At 33.3% G+C, this 15,831-nt stretch overlaps 1 protein-coding gene across 5 annotated transcripts in view; it reads right to left on the bottom strand.

Annotated features, from left to right (window-relative positions):
• znf536 (zinc finger protein 536) overlaps nucleotides 1-15,831 on the bottom strand; it is a 470,433-nt gene that overhangs the window by 331,338 nt on the left and 123,264 nt on the right. For 4 of the 5 annotated variants that reach the window (XM_039763165.1, XM_039763161.1, XM_039763164.1 and 1 more), the window contains exon 3: nucleotides 6,720-6,839. The exons of the other annotated variant lie outside the window; for it this stretch is intronic. The gene's annotated coding sequence lies outside the window, so the exon portion shown is untranslated. The remainder of the gene's footprint in view (nucleotides 1-6,719; nucleotides 6,840-15,831) is intronic. 5 annotated transcript variants of the gene reach the window in all.

Raw genomic sequence — 15,831 nt, 5'->3', positions numbered from 1 at the left:
TTTTTGGGTTTTTTCAAAAAAACAAACCCTTTTCCCTAAAAATTAATTTTTTTTCAAATTTTCACTCAGCTGGGGCCTGCTTTTTTTTGGAAAGGCACCCTTTTTCAAAAAATTAAATTTATTATTTTTTTGCTTTCATTTTATACCCAAGAAAAACATGAAGTGTTTTTCAAAAAATTTATAAATTGTTTCAAAATCCAAAACAAAAAAAAGTCTTGACCTGTTAAATAAAGGAAAATCCCGAATAATTAAAGGGGGGGCAAAATTTACACATTAAACAAGAATATGGTTATCAATGGCAAACAACTTTCAGCCACTAAAGTATTCTTATGCTTTTGCTTTTTGGCTTTTTTCCACAATCTAACCTCAAGCTAGAAACCACTGAAAATTGGAATTTTTTCATTTAAAAAGAGGGAAAATTAAATAGAACTGAAATCCGCCAAGTTTCTTTCCAAGGAAGGGCCCCCTGGAAGGGGATGTGGGGAAGTTTAGTCAATTGAAAGTTGAAAAAATTTTTTCTGTTTTCTTTGTTGGAGAATTAAATCTTTTGAAAAATAAAAACTTTTCTTACATTGAATGTATTTGATATAGGATAGGCTGAAAGTTAAGTTTTTAAAAATGATTTTTCTTCCCTCCCAAATTCCCCTTTGGGACTTAAAGAACTTCCCAAACTTATTTCTGATGGTAATTGTAAAAGCCAAAAATTTTAAATGTACATAAGTTCTTTTTTGATTTTGGTTAAATTTTCTGATTAATTTAGATGGCCACTACAAAAGCACAAGTACAATACCCCCCCACAAAACAAAATCAGAAGTTTTGGCTTGGGGGTTAAACCCAATTTTTTTAAGGGGTTTAAAGAAAAGTTTTTTTCTTTTGGTGCTTTTTGTTATAAAAATTGACAAAAAATTTTCTAAAGCATTTTTAACACCAGTACATATTAGTTATTGCAAAACCCTTTTTTATTTTGTTTTTCTATGACCAAAAAATCTAACAAAATGAGAGCTAATTGGAAAAATTTTTCCCCTAATAATTAAACATGAACACTACACTTTTTTTTTAACAGTGGGGATCTGCATCTTAGAAATTTTTTCCAAAAAAATCCTTTTTTACTTTTTTTATTTATTTTATTTTAAAAAATTTTTCATTTTCAAATTTAAAAAAATAATAAAAAAATAATTTTAAAAAAATAAATCCTTTCTTTATTTTTAATCCTAAAATAAAAATTGTTTCCCGGACATTTACACCGTATTCTTAAAAAGAGTTCTTTTAAATTAAATTACCAAATTAAAGCCACCACGTTTATAAAGGCATTATTCTAGAAGAGAAGGGGAAGGGAAAATTTCTATTCTTTTCCGACAATGGCACCACACAATGAGTTCAGAAAATTTAATCTTTGAAGGCCCTTTAAAAAAGCCATTCCTCTGTTGGGGGGGAGGTTTGGGGGGTTTAAGACCAGGGGTCTTTTAAAGTATTTTAAAATAAATTAAAACGGTTTTCAAATACCCAAAAAATGGGGCATTTTGGAGGGGTTTTTAACAGCATTAAACCCTTCCCAAAAGGCTGTATTGTGCCCAGCTTTGAAAGCAACCCCCATTTTAAAGTTCACAAGGCGGTTTTTAAACATAACAAGGGAAAAATTTCTTGTTTTTAACAAAATGAAAACAACACCCATCCCCCCCTGGGGAATTGATCCTTTTGGGTTTTTTACCACATTTGGCTGGGCAATGTCGTAAGAACTTTGGGAACCCTTTCGGTGCTTATGCTTTTTTTAAAAAGCCTTGCTCATCGGCATTTCTTTTAGGAAAACCCTATCAATGGTGGTTGACCTCAAAATCAAAGTCAGTCACCAAAGGGAAAAAGATACATTGAGAGGGTTTTTTAAAAAAATTTCGGTTTAACTTCAACATTTATCAAAAAATTTAAACACCCAAGAGATGTGACTTTTATCCCTTTGACAACCCCGGTTCCCACATAAAGGAAAAGTAGAAACCCTGAAAACTTGGTAAGGATTAAAAATTTTTAAATTTCAAAAACTTAAAAAAAACCTTGTCATTCCAATTATTTGGTGTATATAGGAATTTTGAAAAAGAAAACCATTGTAAGTAACATTTCCCCAAAAAAAAAATTTTTTTCCTTAATACTTTTCGGAAGCACTGTCTTGGTTATCCCGGTTTTGCTTATTCCTGCATAGGATTGGTTGAGGAAACAAAAAGACCTGATATTCCTGAAACTGGTTTCTTTCCCAAGGCCAGATTAGCATGATGATTTACAGTGAGGGTTAGGCAGAAAAGGGTTTAAAAGGTAAAACTTCATTTTCTTTTTTTTAAACCCGCAAAAAAGTTTCCTGAACAGGGGGTTAAAACCCTTTTTAACATAATAGAACGAAAAAAAAGTAAAAGCACTTTCCTTAAAGTTGCAAAAGAATTAAAATTTCAAACTTTCCCTTATAAAGGGGAAAACAAATTAACTATCCGGAAAAAATAAGGTTTGACAAAACCATTTTTTACGGGGGTCAATTGGGGTTGTTAAGCAGCTTTTTGGATTATTTTATTTTGAAAAATTTTTTTTTCCCCTTTTTTCCTTTTTTTGTTTTTTTTTTGGGCCCTTTTGGGAAAAAACTCAAAATTTGAAATACAACATTTTTTTGGCACCAGATGAATCAAACCAAAAAATAAAAAATCACTGTAAAGGGAAAACTATTTAAATGTATGTTTAAAAATAAAAAGATGAAATTTTGTTGGGTGAAAAGGCAAAAAGGAAAAATTTTTTGGCCTTTTTTTTTTAAGGGGAAATTAGGATGGGGATTGAAAAATATTGAGACGTTGGGTCTTTAGAAACTTTTGTTTTAGTTTGACCTTGGGCTGATAACAAAATTTGGGGTTATTCTTCGTTAAATCACCTTATTCTTCCTTAAAAATTCCTGGGCCATTGCCTGTTTAATGCCCTTTTAAACCTCCAACTCCAAAACCCCAAAAATAAAAATAAAAGAATTTTTAATTTCCAAATATTAAAAAGAACAATAAACAATTTTTCCTTAAAATCAAAAATATATACATCAGGAAAGATTCACATGCATCATTTTTAATTTGTTATGTCAGCCTTATTTCCCAAAAAAATTAAAAAATTTTTTTTCAAATTTAACCAACACCCCATAAAACAAGGAAAAAAGAGATTTTTGAAAAAAAAATAAAAAATGGAGTCTGTACATAAAATTATTTTTATAAACCCAAATTGGTTTAAATTTTTCCCCCACACCTGAGAGTTTCTCAAATTAGCCCCCGGAATTAAAGAGCAAAAACACAAGAAAAGGCCCCGTTAGTTTATTAAGCCAAAAATAAGCTAAGGAAAAAAAGCGTAGAATCCCAGAAATTTTTGGACCCTTAGAAGGTTACAGAAAAACTTACCCCAAAAATTTAAAAAACAATGGGCCTATATATAAGTGGAAAAGTTTAAACCCAATTTCCTAATGGGGCCATTAAAAAAGGGGGGGGGAAGGGCCTAGTCCCAATAAAAAACCCCTCATCTGTCAGGCTCCGGGGTTCAGAAAAAACTCTGCAAATCCCCCCCGGCCGATTGAGGGAACAAACCACCCCTCACCGGAGGCCCAGTTTTTAAAAAGGACCTGGGACCTTTAACCATGAAAACAAAATTTTTTTTTAGACATTGAAAAGGTGGAAAAAGCCCGGATCAGGGGAAAACCACAGTTTTATACCCGGCCAAAATCCCCCAGGGAAATTTAGCTTCTTTGGGGGATTTTTTACAGAGGAACTGGGGCACTATGGATAAAGGAAAAAAAATGAGCAATGAAAAAATCCTGATAAACCGCTCAAGGCCTTGACCTCGGGATGAAGGGGGGGTTATCCCAACAGGACAACAACCCAAGCACCCAAAATCAATGGGGCTTTAGGACAAACCTTGAAAAGTCCCTTTTCCCAGAGGAACTTTAAACCGGAAAGGGAAAAACTTAAATGGGTGTACCCCTACCAACCGTATTTGAGAGGGCTGGAGGAAAAGAAACCCAAAAAAATTGGGAAAAATTTTGGGGCCCAAAAAAGACTTGGATGTTTGTCAAATATCCTTTTTTGGAAACCAAATCTTTTATGTATTTCCGTTTTTTTTTTAAACATTTAAAAATAATAAAATTTTTTAAAATATTTTTATTTTTGTAGAATTTAGGAAAAACTGAATTTAACCCCTTTTGTAAAGGGAACATAACAAAATTTAAAAAGTGAGGCCGGAATACTTTTCCCGATGCACTGACAAAAAAGAATCCAGGTTGTTTCACCAGCACAAGGTTTTAATTTTGGGGAAAGCTAATTACTTGTACCAGTAAAAAAGGGTGCATTTTTCTTTCTCAATTATTGAATTTAAAAAAACACCATTGCCCATGCCAATTGGGGATGTGCCAAGGTTCTCCAAAGGTCCCACCCTAGTACTGCGTCAATTTTTGGGGGGGCACTTTAAGCCAAAAACCCCCGTTTCACGAAGGAAAATTCTCCCTGGTAAAAATTCAAGAAAAAATATAAGAAGACTGATTAAAAGGGAAAAAATTTTAAAATTTATTAATAAGATATGGTTTTTTAATTTTTAAAAAACGTTTCCCTAATTTAAAAAAAATTTTAAAATGGGAAAAAACCTTCTATAAAATTATAAAGGGTTAAAAAAATTTTTCTGTATTCCATGAAGTTTAAATTTTTTTTCTTTTAATATTTTTACCCTAAATTATAAAATTGTGTTTAAATTAAAAAAATTACTTAATGAGAATAAAAGCTCCATAAGGTCCCTCATCCAAACCCAACAATTAACCCGCGCCAGATTGGAATCAATTCCCCCCAATTTTTAAACAAAAAATACGGGGGTAAGGGCATGGATTTTTTTTTTTTTTTTTTTTTTTTTTTTTTTTTTTTTTTTTTTTTTTTTTTTTTTTTTTTTTTTTTTTTTTTTTTTTTTTTTTTTTTTTTTTTTTTTTTTTTTTTTTTTTTTTTTTTTTTTTTTTTTTTTTTTTTTTTTTTTTTTTTTTTTTTTTTTTTTTTTTTTTTTTTTTTTTTTTTTTTTTTTTTTTTTTTTTTTTTTTTTTTTTTTTTTTTTTTTTTTTTTTTTTTTTTTTTTTTTTTTTTTTTTTTTTTTTTTTTTAATGGCTGGTTTTTCCCCCCTCACTGCAGAAGTATAGATTAGTCGGCCTTAACATCTTACAAGAGCAAAATGCCTAGGCCTATATATCAATTATTCACACTATCATAAGAAAATGGTTTGCCAGACAGTAATGTAACACACCTTCTAAATACTGTAATTTCTCTTATTCACCTTTTTTGAGGGAATCCTATCATTCTTTATATACACACAATACATTCAGCATAGTAAGGATATTCTTCATATGCTTAATTCACAAAAAGCTTATGAACATCATTATTTATGATTTTTTTGTTACATTTACATTATTTAACTATCAAACAATCAGCTGCTTGGTGTTTTTATATAAACAGATAGATAGATAGATAGATAGATAGATAGATAGATAGATAGATAGATAGATAGATAGATAGATGAATCCTCTTTTCTAGGCAAACTAAGGTGTGCATATGATATTTTACAAAGATTAAATTCACTGGGATATAAAGATGTTCTGTAGCGCATTAGTAATTAATCACATTGAGTAGTGGGATTACTGCTTTCGCTGTCATGGACTAGGATTTGAAAATTTTACGTCTTCAATAAGGTTATTTTTTAACATTATGCAAAAAAAATAATAATAATTTGCATGCCTTAATAAGCAAATCACTTCTTTTATGCACTGTGCCAAATAATACTCCACCTATAATGAGATTTACTTCTCTGCTTTTGACATTACCTTTAAATACGTACCTCTACAAAACCGCTATTTTAGAGCGGAAAAGCTGACACTTAAAGGATCCTGAAAAGTGTCTTAATTTTTTTCCTTCCTCCTATGAATAAATTTGCCCTGTCCAGCGCATGAAAATGTCATATACCTAAAATACACCCAGGTTAAATAGCACATAAATTTTTAATGCTGGTTCATCTTGTGCTGCTGTTTCTCTTATCTCCCCTGGCTGCCTACAGTTGTTGTAATAAGTTGAGCATGGTAATCAAGGTTCATACAATTATGTTAAAGTTAAATTTCTTAATAAGTGCTTTCCAAAATATTTCAGGGCCTATGGCATATTTTCATACTAAAAACAATTTCTATTAAATTCATAAAAAATGCTGACACTTTTTAGTTGCCAATCTAAAGGTTTTGCTGCAATTATTACCATAAAGGTCAATACAGATGCATATCTAGACAAACTTTTCTACACTTTTCAGACACTGTAGGAACAGTATGGTTGAACTTCTGAAAATAAGATGTAGATAATTATGATAAAAAAATACTTGAGCGAACTTGACTCCGGCTGGACACAGATGCTTTCAATTCTACTTTACAACAAAAGAAGAACAAGTGCATTTAAACTGATCTCTGGACTGTAAGTTTAAACTTAAAATAGACAATTATTTTTTGGTTTAATTACACAGAGTTTATCATTTTGAATGTGCCAGATCTTGGAGAACAAAAAAAAGGAAGCCAAAAAAACTCAGTTCTTGTTATAATAATGTGTTAAAATGAGTCAGCAGCTAAGAAGCAGCCTGAAGTCCTCCACTGTCCACACATAAATAAGAAGGGCTGCCACACTCAGTGTAAATTGTGCTAACGTAGAGGCTCTTACCTTAACAAACTAACTGCATACTTGTTTTAGGACTGTCAGTCTGTTTTGAAAATACCCAGTCAAAGGATGCAGCTGAGCTCAGTTGGCACTGATGGATTGCCAAAGGGGCGTCCCACTTCCCTATCAAAAAATAAAGAAAAAAAGGAGGGAGAAAGAAAGGGAGGGAGGGAGGGAGGGAGGGAGGGAGAGAAAAGATAGAGAGAGAGATGATGTAAAGTGAAATGTAACAAATTCACCAAATCACAGCAATATGCAGAGGTCAAGGAAATTCAACTGAAAAGGTTAAAGATGAAATCAAATCCGTCGTGTGAGAATGAAAATCTATCCCAAAGCAAGGCCACCGGTGACGTGCTGTACACAAGAAGCTAAATACTGCATAGCACTGGGATCTTTCATTTTCATCAGATCAATAAAAGCTTATATTTATCAGGATTCCAAGCAGCTGCCACTTTCTGACAACCTCCACTTTATTTTCTCACTCCTTGTGCTAAATCAGGCCATAGACTATAAAAGAGGCAGCCTTCAATGCTATTTACACCTCAAGACACAATTCCATTAAGAGGTCTCTTTTTTGTTAAAGAAACACAGTTTGTTATTATTATATTGGCAGAAGCTACCACACTCTTATTCTCTTTGTTCCCCACTACATGCGGTTGCCCCTTTGCCACATGCTCCCAGCAAGCAAATTTATGCATTGTGTTTTATTTCTTTTTGGTGGCGTTGGGGGAGGAGGAGGAGGAGGAGGAAAAGCCTCCTCTTTTTATACTCTCAGTCTACACACAGTCAAATACACATAACACATAAATGTGTGCAATAAGTCTATATAGTTTGTGAGTACCTACAGTATACATGTGTGTGCTTGTAAAAATACATTTATGCACACATCTGCATGTAATATATCTTTTTACAAATATTATTTAGATAGATAGATAGATAGATAGATAGATAGATAGATAGATAGATAGATAGATAGATAGATACTGTACACAACGTGCAAAAAACAACTGTCAAATGTATCTTTATTTATAGTATATGTTTTAAGATTATATGTGAACTTGCAAACTCTATTTGCACTAATAACTGTATTTTCTCATAATGGGATATTCTATAATGAAATTCATGCGGTGGGCTATACGTGGCAGAGTTGAACTTTGGCTGAATGAGGACTAAACATTAACACTGTGAGGGTATCTTCCTTCCTAACTTTTCTCTAATTCCAACCAAGTTCCCAACTTTCTAGCATAAGTTGAAACAGAATGTAAGCTACATCTTTCACTGCTGTAAACATATGTAACTATATTGTCCAGAACTCAGACTGATCTTTTGATCTTTTTCAAACAGATTGATCATTTACATGTTTTGTTTTCAAGGAAGGCTCATGCATTTCGACTGATTTTGCAGGAATATGTGGAAGGAACCTTTGACACTTAAGTGGAATAAGTATATGTTATATACAGTATACGTATATGTATGTATCCACATATATACAATAAAACTATATACATTTGTTTTCTTAACCTGCTTATTCAAATGCATTGTTATAAGAAGAAGGCTCTATCCCATTTTCTTTAGGCAAAAGCCATACATGCTCTCAAAGAGAGTGCAATATAATCCAAGACAGACACACTTACCCACAATCACTCACCCACCCATTCACTTACTCATCCATTCTGAACTGCCTAGAATATGATTATTCAGTCATGAGTGGCTTTAGCCAATTCAGGCAGCATCAGGCACAGAGCAGGATGCTGAATGAGAGGGTAGTCCAGTTTAAGGCACAGTCAAGGACATATCTGCACTCATTCACCCTGGGTTAGTTTAGAGTCATCAGTTAACTGGATTGTGGAAGAAAACCACACTAACAGGAAATAAGAAGAACATGTTAATTCAACATAAGCAGTGAACTGTCTAAGAAGTGAACCTGTGTTCCTGGCACTGTGATGCCCACTGTTCCACCCTGCAGGGATATAAGTGCATAAATGTATGTCTGATCTTATGAATAGATAGGAACATAGCGAATATAAATATTTAAAACATTAAACAATAACTAAAGAGAATAAATTATATTAAATAGAATATGCATCAAATTTGAGGAAGAATTTAAACAAGCAAATTCTAGAATAAAACTCCCTTGTCATCAGATCTATCTAACTATACTTTAAATGAAGGCATGTGTTTAGTATGAAGAATATTTCAAAACCCATACAATTTCAATACAGGACATGACAAAATGAATGGGTACACATGCTGTATAATGTATGAAAATATATATAGCGTGCAAAGCATATACATAGTAAGTATAGAGAATAAGTTGCTGCTTAAATTGTTAGTACTCTAATCATCTGTACAACAATATTTGCTATCAGGCATTCTAAATAGATTATCACCAGTCCATCTGTGTCATTATTGATTTATAAGGCTTTAAGCTGCTTTAGAATGGAAGCTTTCCCACTAAGGGGCTTCTTGTGTAAATCAGAGGTATACTCAAATACAGTATAACACTTGCTTTCCTTTTCTGGCTTCTACCCTTAAAGCATTTTTAGAAAGTGAAAAAAAGCTAGTCTGGACATTCTTTTTTTTCCTCTCTAAACTAGTATGTATGCTAAATTTGTTGTCTTTTTAATATTGCTTGAAGAAAAAAAAAAAAACAGAAAAAGGACATCATTAACATATGAATGCTATATGCAAATGGTTGTGGCAGAGCAGATGTTGGTGCATTTAATTGACCTATATGTGAATTGCATCCAAACCTTTAACTCTATTAATATACTACATAGTAGCTCGATCCAGTCCAAAAATAAAGGGGGAAAAAGGAAAAGAAGACTGGATTCTCTAAAAGCATGCCTTGTCATGAATCTGACAAGGATTCAGGCGTGCTAAAACAAGGTCGCTGTCACTGTGTTTCGCTGTCATCTGCATTCTGCTCCTTATAGATGACATCATCACAGGGCTGTGTAAATCGATCACTTAATAGCATTTGGAAAATGCTGCAGTCTGAAGCAGGTTATAAAGAATGCCCCAGTTTTTTTTTTGTTTTTTTTTTTTTATTCATTTATATATTTATTTATTTTTCTGGCATAAATGTCATATGTCTTAAGCTGAAATTGTTTGCATGAGTGCACCATGAGAAACACAGATGCCATTTTATTCTGTGTGCTTTTATTTGCAACCTTCTTCTTGGAATGTCATTAAATTGTATTAAATAGCCTTTTGTCCAGAGGGCATGGACCACCCGATATATGATAATGTATTAATGCCCCTGTGTTCCAGCTAGTGAGCTGAAACATTTTAAGGCTGAACAGCGTAAGTATGGAGCACCATTGTGTATATAGCCTGCTAACAACTGTGACACATACTAATAGAAACATACCTAATAAATTACTGCTTTCAGGTCTGGCAAGCTGACATTTCTCTGCAAGGGACAATTTTATATTTGCTGCACAGAACCAAATTGCATCATATGGAGCCACTGCGGATTAGCATAAAAATTAACACTTAAATTTCAGCTTATTTTCAACCCCTCTCCTCCTGCCACAACAATCAATTCTTCTTATAAATCTGATTAGATTTTATGATGCTTATTATTCAGAGCATGTCTCAACACAGCATTCACAGGCTTGAAGACTATTTGTTTAAATAGAATTAAGAAGCAGATAAATCTATAGGTGTTTCACTCCAGTCCCATCCTTCATCTGTTTCTCACCCACACTGTAACATCAGCAATTGATTACAAACACTAATTAACATACAAGAAAGAAACTTGCAGTATTTTACATTTAAATGATTTATTATTTACATATTTATTCAGGGAGCGCTTGTTTGCCATCTTCTCATCTCTCAGATTCAGGCTCCAATCCAGACTACACAAAAGTGAGTGAAAAAATCAGACCAATTCCACATCTTTGCAGTCAAAAAGAAAATCTAAAGATGCAATTAAAATGAGACATAGTTTTAGGTTATTATCTTAATTCTGTAGGATGTCAGGTAAAGCATTCATTTACTACTCTCCGTTTCTTTGCTTCAAAAACTCATCGGTTCCCTTTTTCAATTCAAAGAATGGCTTTTTTGTTTTAAATTTTCATGCACGTCAACTGAATTAAGGCACGACACATGGCAAACCGCAGCATCAAAGAAAAGTCCATTACAGGAAAGAGAGTGTCCAGCAGATGTGCAGCATATTATATACATGATGTCCATGTGTATGTTTGTTATCACATTCATGATAATCAGACCAAAAATTATGTGCGGTATTGAAATTTAAATGTGATTGATTAATGAAAGATGAAGTTATTCCTTACAAAGTTGAAAGGTATGTATACTCGAGGGTCATTTTAGGTCTTGGGTGAATTCTTCTACAGTATATATTGTAAAGCATGTGTGAGAGAAAAGTCAGTGTTACGATAATATAACACAGTTCTGTCTAAGTGTTCTTGTTCTACAGGGTGTAATTATATCCATCCATCCATTCATTCCCCAGAACATAGCTAATTCAAATGTAGGGTTGTGGTGGGGACCATGGCTTAACCGAGAAAAGCTGAACAAAAAGCAGGAACCTGCACAGGACAGGGCACTGGCCCATCACAAGATACCTGGGCACTGCACCTCTCAATCCCTTCCTCCCTCCCTCCCACTCTCCCATACACTAGGTCTTTGCCTAACTTATATTGACTGGTTTATTCATTTTCATTTACCTCTGTGGAAGTGTATACATTTTTTGCTAATAATTTTTGTAGAAAGAAAGAAAGAAAGAAAGAAACAAGGAAAGAAAGAAAGAAAGAAATTGCATAGCAAATTCAATACGTGAAAATTAACGTGTTTCAAAATTTTAAAATTGTTATCAACTCTCAGCTTTTGTTCCAGTGTGAAGCATTCATTATTTTTTCCCCTTTCACAAGAAACAAAATGCATGTAAATTCATTTTTACAACTAATTTAATGTGTCGTCCCAAACTTGCAACTAGAACAAAGAAATCAACAAAACCAAAAAGCTTTGGCATCTGCTTTATTCGTTTAGTATTACAAATCTAAACAGGACCTTCTGCTCTTTATACACAAACCTGAAGTTTATATCTCATATTAAAAATGGATTTCACGTCTGGGTTATATCCAGAAAACATTAGTCAAAAGTGAACTGTCTGGCTAATGCCATCAATTCTATCAGTAACATTAGAGGAAAGGTTCACATTTTTAAAAGGCAAGTCAGAAATAACAAAATATTATAAATCCAAATATAAATAACATATATGATATAGTTTTGATCTCCATTACGTCTTTGTGGAAGACGCAGATGTTTTTCTTTTTCCGTTGTCATGCTGCTCTCTATACAGTACAGCAGTCAGCCTTCGTTCTTAGGTAATTACTTTCAAATTCTCAGGCTCTTATAAAGTCCAACTAAAGCCAGGGTTTGAAGTTTTGTTCTGGCTCATACCATAAATGATGATCTGAAGATCCGTAAGCCTTTACCTTGAATAGTGATGAAAATGAAAAAGAAAACCCTGATGTTATAAGAGGATAACAACAGCCCCTGCTATGCTGTTGCACAGAATACTTTAAACCAGCTAACCCCCTATTCTTATGTTAACAGGGTAAAAGGAATGGGCCACCCAGCAGTATAAACGTTGAGTCCATGCTTTAGTTAAATAAGCACTCATAAATACAACATATCATTTTTACAGTACCAAATAAAGACACTTTTATTTTACCAATATATATTTGAGCTGTCTTACCCATATTACCTTTCACCCAGCTGAAGAATAATAAACTCGGCACTTAACACAAATGTTTGCTTTAAAAATTGCACAACAATAAAGTGGAAAGGCCTGAAACGTTTTCATCCGAAGCATAAACAGTGGACCTTTGTTAGATGTACAGTATTTAACTGTTGTGAACCCCCCCCCAGGCGCATCCCCTTACACATCTGAAGATCACACCCCGTGACATTTTATAGGTTAAATCCTGGTGTATAGAAAGTCATATTTTATAACTGAAGTTTATTTTTATGAGTGTGCGTAATTAACACAACATGTACTATCTTTCAGCCATCTAGCCAAGGTCTTTATTTAAACAACTTTATTGTGAAATGTTTGCATTCTCAGCATTTGCAGCCCACACACAGATTATTTTTTCATACTTCTTTAGAACATTTTGAAAAGTTTATGCTTAAAGCAGTTATTGTTTTTGATTACGGCAGATTTTTTGATGAATCACATTGCCGGAGATCTGTTAAAAACATGTTTACAGAATCGGGTGCTGAACCTGATTGCCTGAACTGGAATATTAAGCATTTTTTCAGTTATTTACACAGGGTAGAATAAACGCCCCCAAAAAAAAAAGTATTAGCTATTTTCATTTGTACTGAAAATTTTCAAATTTCTTTTCAAAATGTTTTGTAGAAGTCAAGACAAGGTTTGTTTTTCATTTAATGTAAACAGTTTTTTCTTCCTAAAAACACTGGAGAAAATCGAGTTTATAAATTTAAACTCTTCAAATACTCTTGATATTACCTTTTAGCTTAACCAATAAATTTACCTCCTCAAACAAGCCAATGAGTTCCCAGAAAATTAAACAGATAGGTTCCCTTCCAAAGTTACAGCAGTTTAGTCGGGTCGGTTTCAAGGTACACCTCCTGCAACACACTTTGGAAGAGAAATGGTCAACTTCTGCAAGTTCTAAGGCATGGAAGAAGCCGAGTTAAGATGCATATTTTCTAGAATAAACTTTCCCTTAATTACATTTCAATATGTTTGATCTTTTCTGCCATTTTCATGTGTGTTTTAGTACTAATCAAGTGACTGTCCAAATTCTTTTCTACATAAAACAGGAATCTTTATAAAGGGAATAAGCAATCCTTTAGCACACATGCATTATGCCAGTGGCTCTCAAGTTCAATCCTGCAGGCCCACTGTGGCTGCAGCTTTTTGTTCCTACCAGTTTCATAAGCAGTCAGTCACTTTTCCTCTAATTGATCTCATTGTTTAATTAGCTGGTCTTTTTTTCTTCTCTAATCCCTCATTCAGAAAAGCATTGCACGTTCAGATTTACAATTATAAGAAATCTAGATATATTTGTCTTTTTAGATTTTAGTGTGTAACTCATTTTAGTCATTTTCCTTATAATGTACGTTTTATGCACAGTTTCCTTCCTGAAATTTGTCTTATCGCTGATATTTAAGGACGAGCTAAGTAGACAATGCTAATAACAATGAATGTTGGAAGCCTGCAACTATTTCAGCGTCATACTCAAAAATGTGCTCATTAGTAAAAATCATGATAATGATTATAATAATAAAAATTATAAAAACTAAATTAAACGAAAAAACTGTTCCCATGTTACATCCACATACTTTATAGATTCAACTAACACATTAACAAGTCCAGTTTTGTGATTTCTGTAATGACACCACAACACAGAAACATGGAAATAACAATTAAGTTAAGGTGCGTGTCCATATTAAAATAAAGGCTTGTTCGGATAAACTTGAGAACTACATTATACTACATTATAGCAATCATTTTTATATTTATCCCCAAATTGGCCTAATGACGCATCACAATTTAGCTTGTGACAAAATCCTCTCTCTCAATCTGCATCCTTAGGCCTCAACAGCTTGAACAACTAAACTTCAAAAGTTGTTGCAAGGTTTCAGCTGCTACCACCACACGTTCCTAATGCTCGATGTGCGTGAGTATTCACTAAGAGTATTAACTTCCAATTTACAAACATTTAGTTGTCACATCATGTAAATAACGGAATGGTTCCAAAAAGTGTGGAGTGCATAAATTTGACTGGTATTCAGGAAACATTTACTATGGGTCATCCTGCAAATGAAATGTTGTGTTAACGTTTTCTTACACACTTATGTACACATACATGTTTCTTAATAGCTAATTTCATATTGTATTGGTATGTCTGCTTACTATATTTGAAAATACAGTTTTTAGTTTATCATGCTGTGTGTTTTTCTTAGTATCATTTTTAAAACCAATACAAACCAATACTCCTTGTTATTTTCTTCTTTAGCTATTTGCAAAAAAACTATTATTTTCTTAATAATTAAGCATCAAAGCAGAAGGCTGTATTAAAATTCATCCCACCCAGTTGTTGTCTGATTGGTGAAAAGTGTAATTGCTTTGCTCACCTTTATCATCCACTAATTCCACCTCTATTGTTTGGCTATCACTTGACCTAAAAGTATTGCTTTTTCTTCAAAAAGCATAGCTAAGTTATTTATATTGCATTAACTATTCATTTTCCACATGGCTAGCTTATTTATATTACATTAACCTTTCATTTTCTAACCATCCATCTCATTTTTCCTGATTGGGATCGTGGGGTCCAGATCCTAATCCCTGCAGTAACACTGAACACAAAGCTGCCACCAGTTCTTCATGGAAGGTCTGTCGATCACAGCAGTCTCAGTAACTCACTTCATTTGTATTAAACTTTTTACTGCAACTGCCATTTGTAAGAAATAGAATTCAATTGTACATCTTACTTTAGAAAATGAAATAAAATAAAGGGAAAAGAACATCAGAATTTGGGATTTCCATTTTAGAAAATGATTATATCTGTTTCAGGTTATATTCATATCATCTAAAATGGAATTCAAATGGATAAAATCAGAAACGTAAATGTGAACAAAGGCAAAAGGCAAAAAAGGTATTATGATGAACTCTCCTGAAATCAATTTAAGTGGTAGTTATCCCATCCAAGGTTGCTTCTTGCCTCGATCCTGGTGGTATCGAGGTAGGTGCTGGCCTCTTCAGTACTGTCCTGAATTTAATCAGTTTGAAAATGGAACAGATTGAGTCAGGAGTTTGAACCATTAACTGAAACATTATGTAACATTCTCAAGCCTGCTTAATCAAATTTGGGGTTGAGGTGGGGCTAAGGCTAGTTCCAGTTCCCTCAGAATTAGATGTAAGGCAGGAACTAACTCGGCTCCATGCACTGGGTACATTTCAATGAACACTTGTGCACATATCCTCTCACATGGGATCAATTTACAATCAACAGTTAACCTAACACACACATCTTTAGGGATGTAGGAGTACCTGGAGGAAAACCTACATAGAGAAAGGAAGAACATGACAGCTTCACAAAGATACCAAAGG

The sequence above is a fragment of the Polypterus senegalus genome, chromosome 9, assembly GCF_016835505.1.
Source record: "Polypterus senegalus isolate Bchr_013 chromosome 9, ASM1683550v1, whole genome shotgun sequence".
NCBI classification, from domain to species: Eukaryota; Metazoa; Chordata; class Cladistia; order Polypteriformes; family Polypteridae; genus Polypterus; species Polypterus senegalus.
Note: the sequence above shows the minus strand (reverse complement) of the source record. Positions and strands in the feature narration are given on the sequence as shown.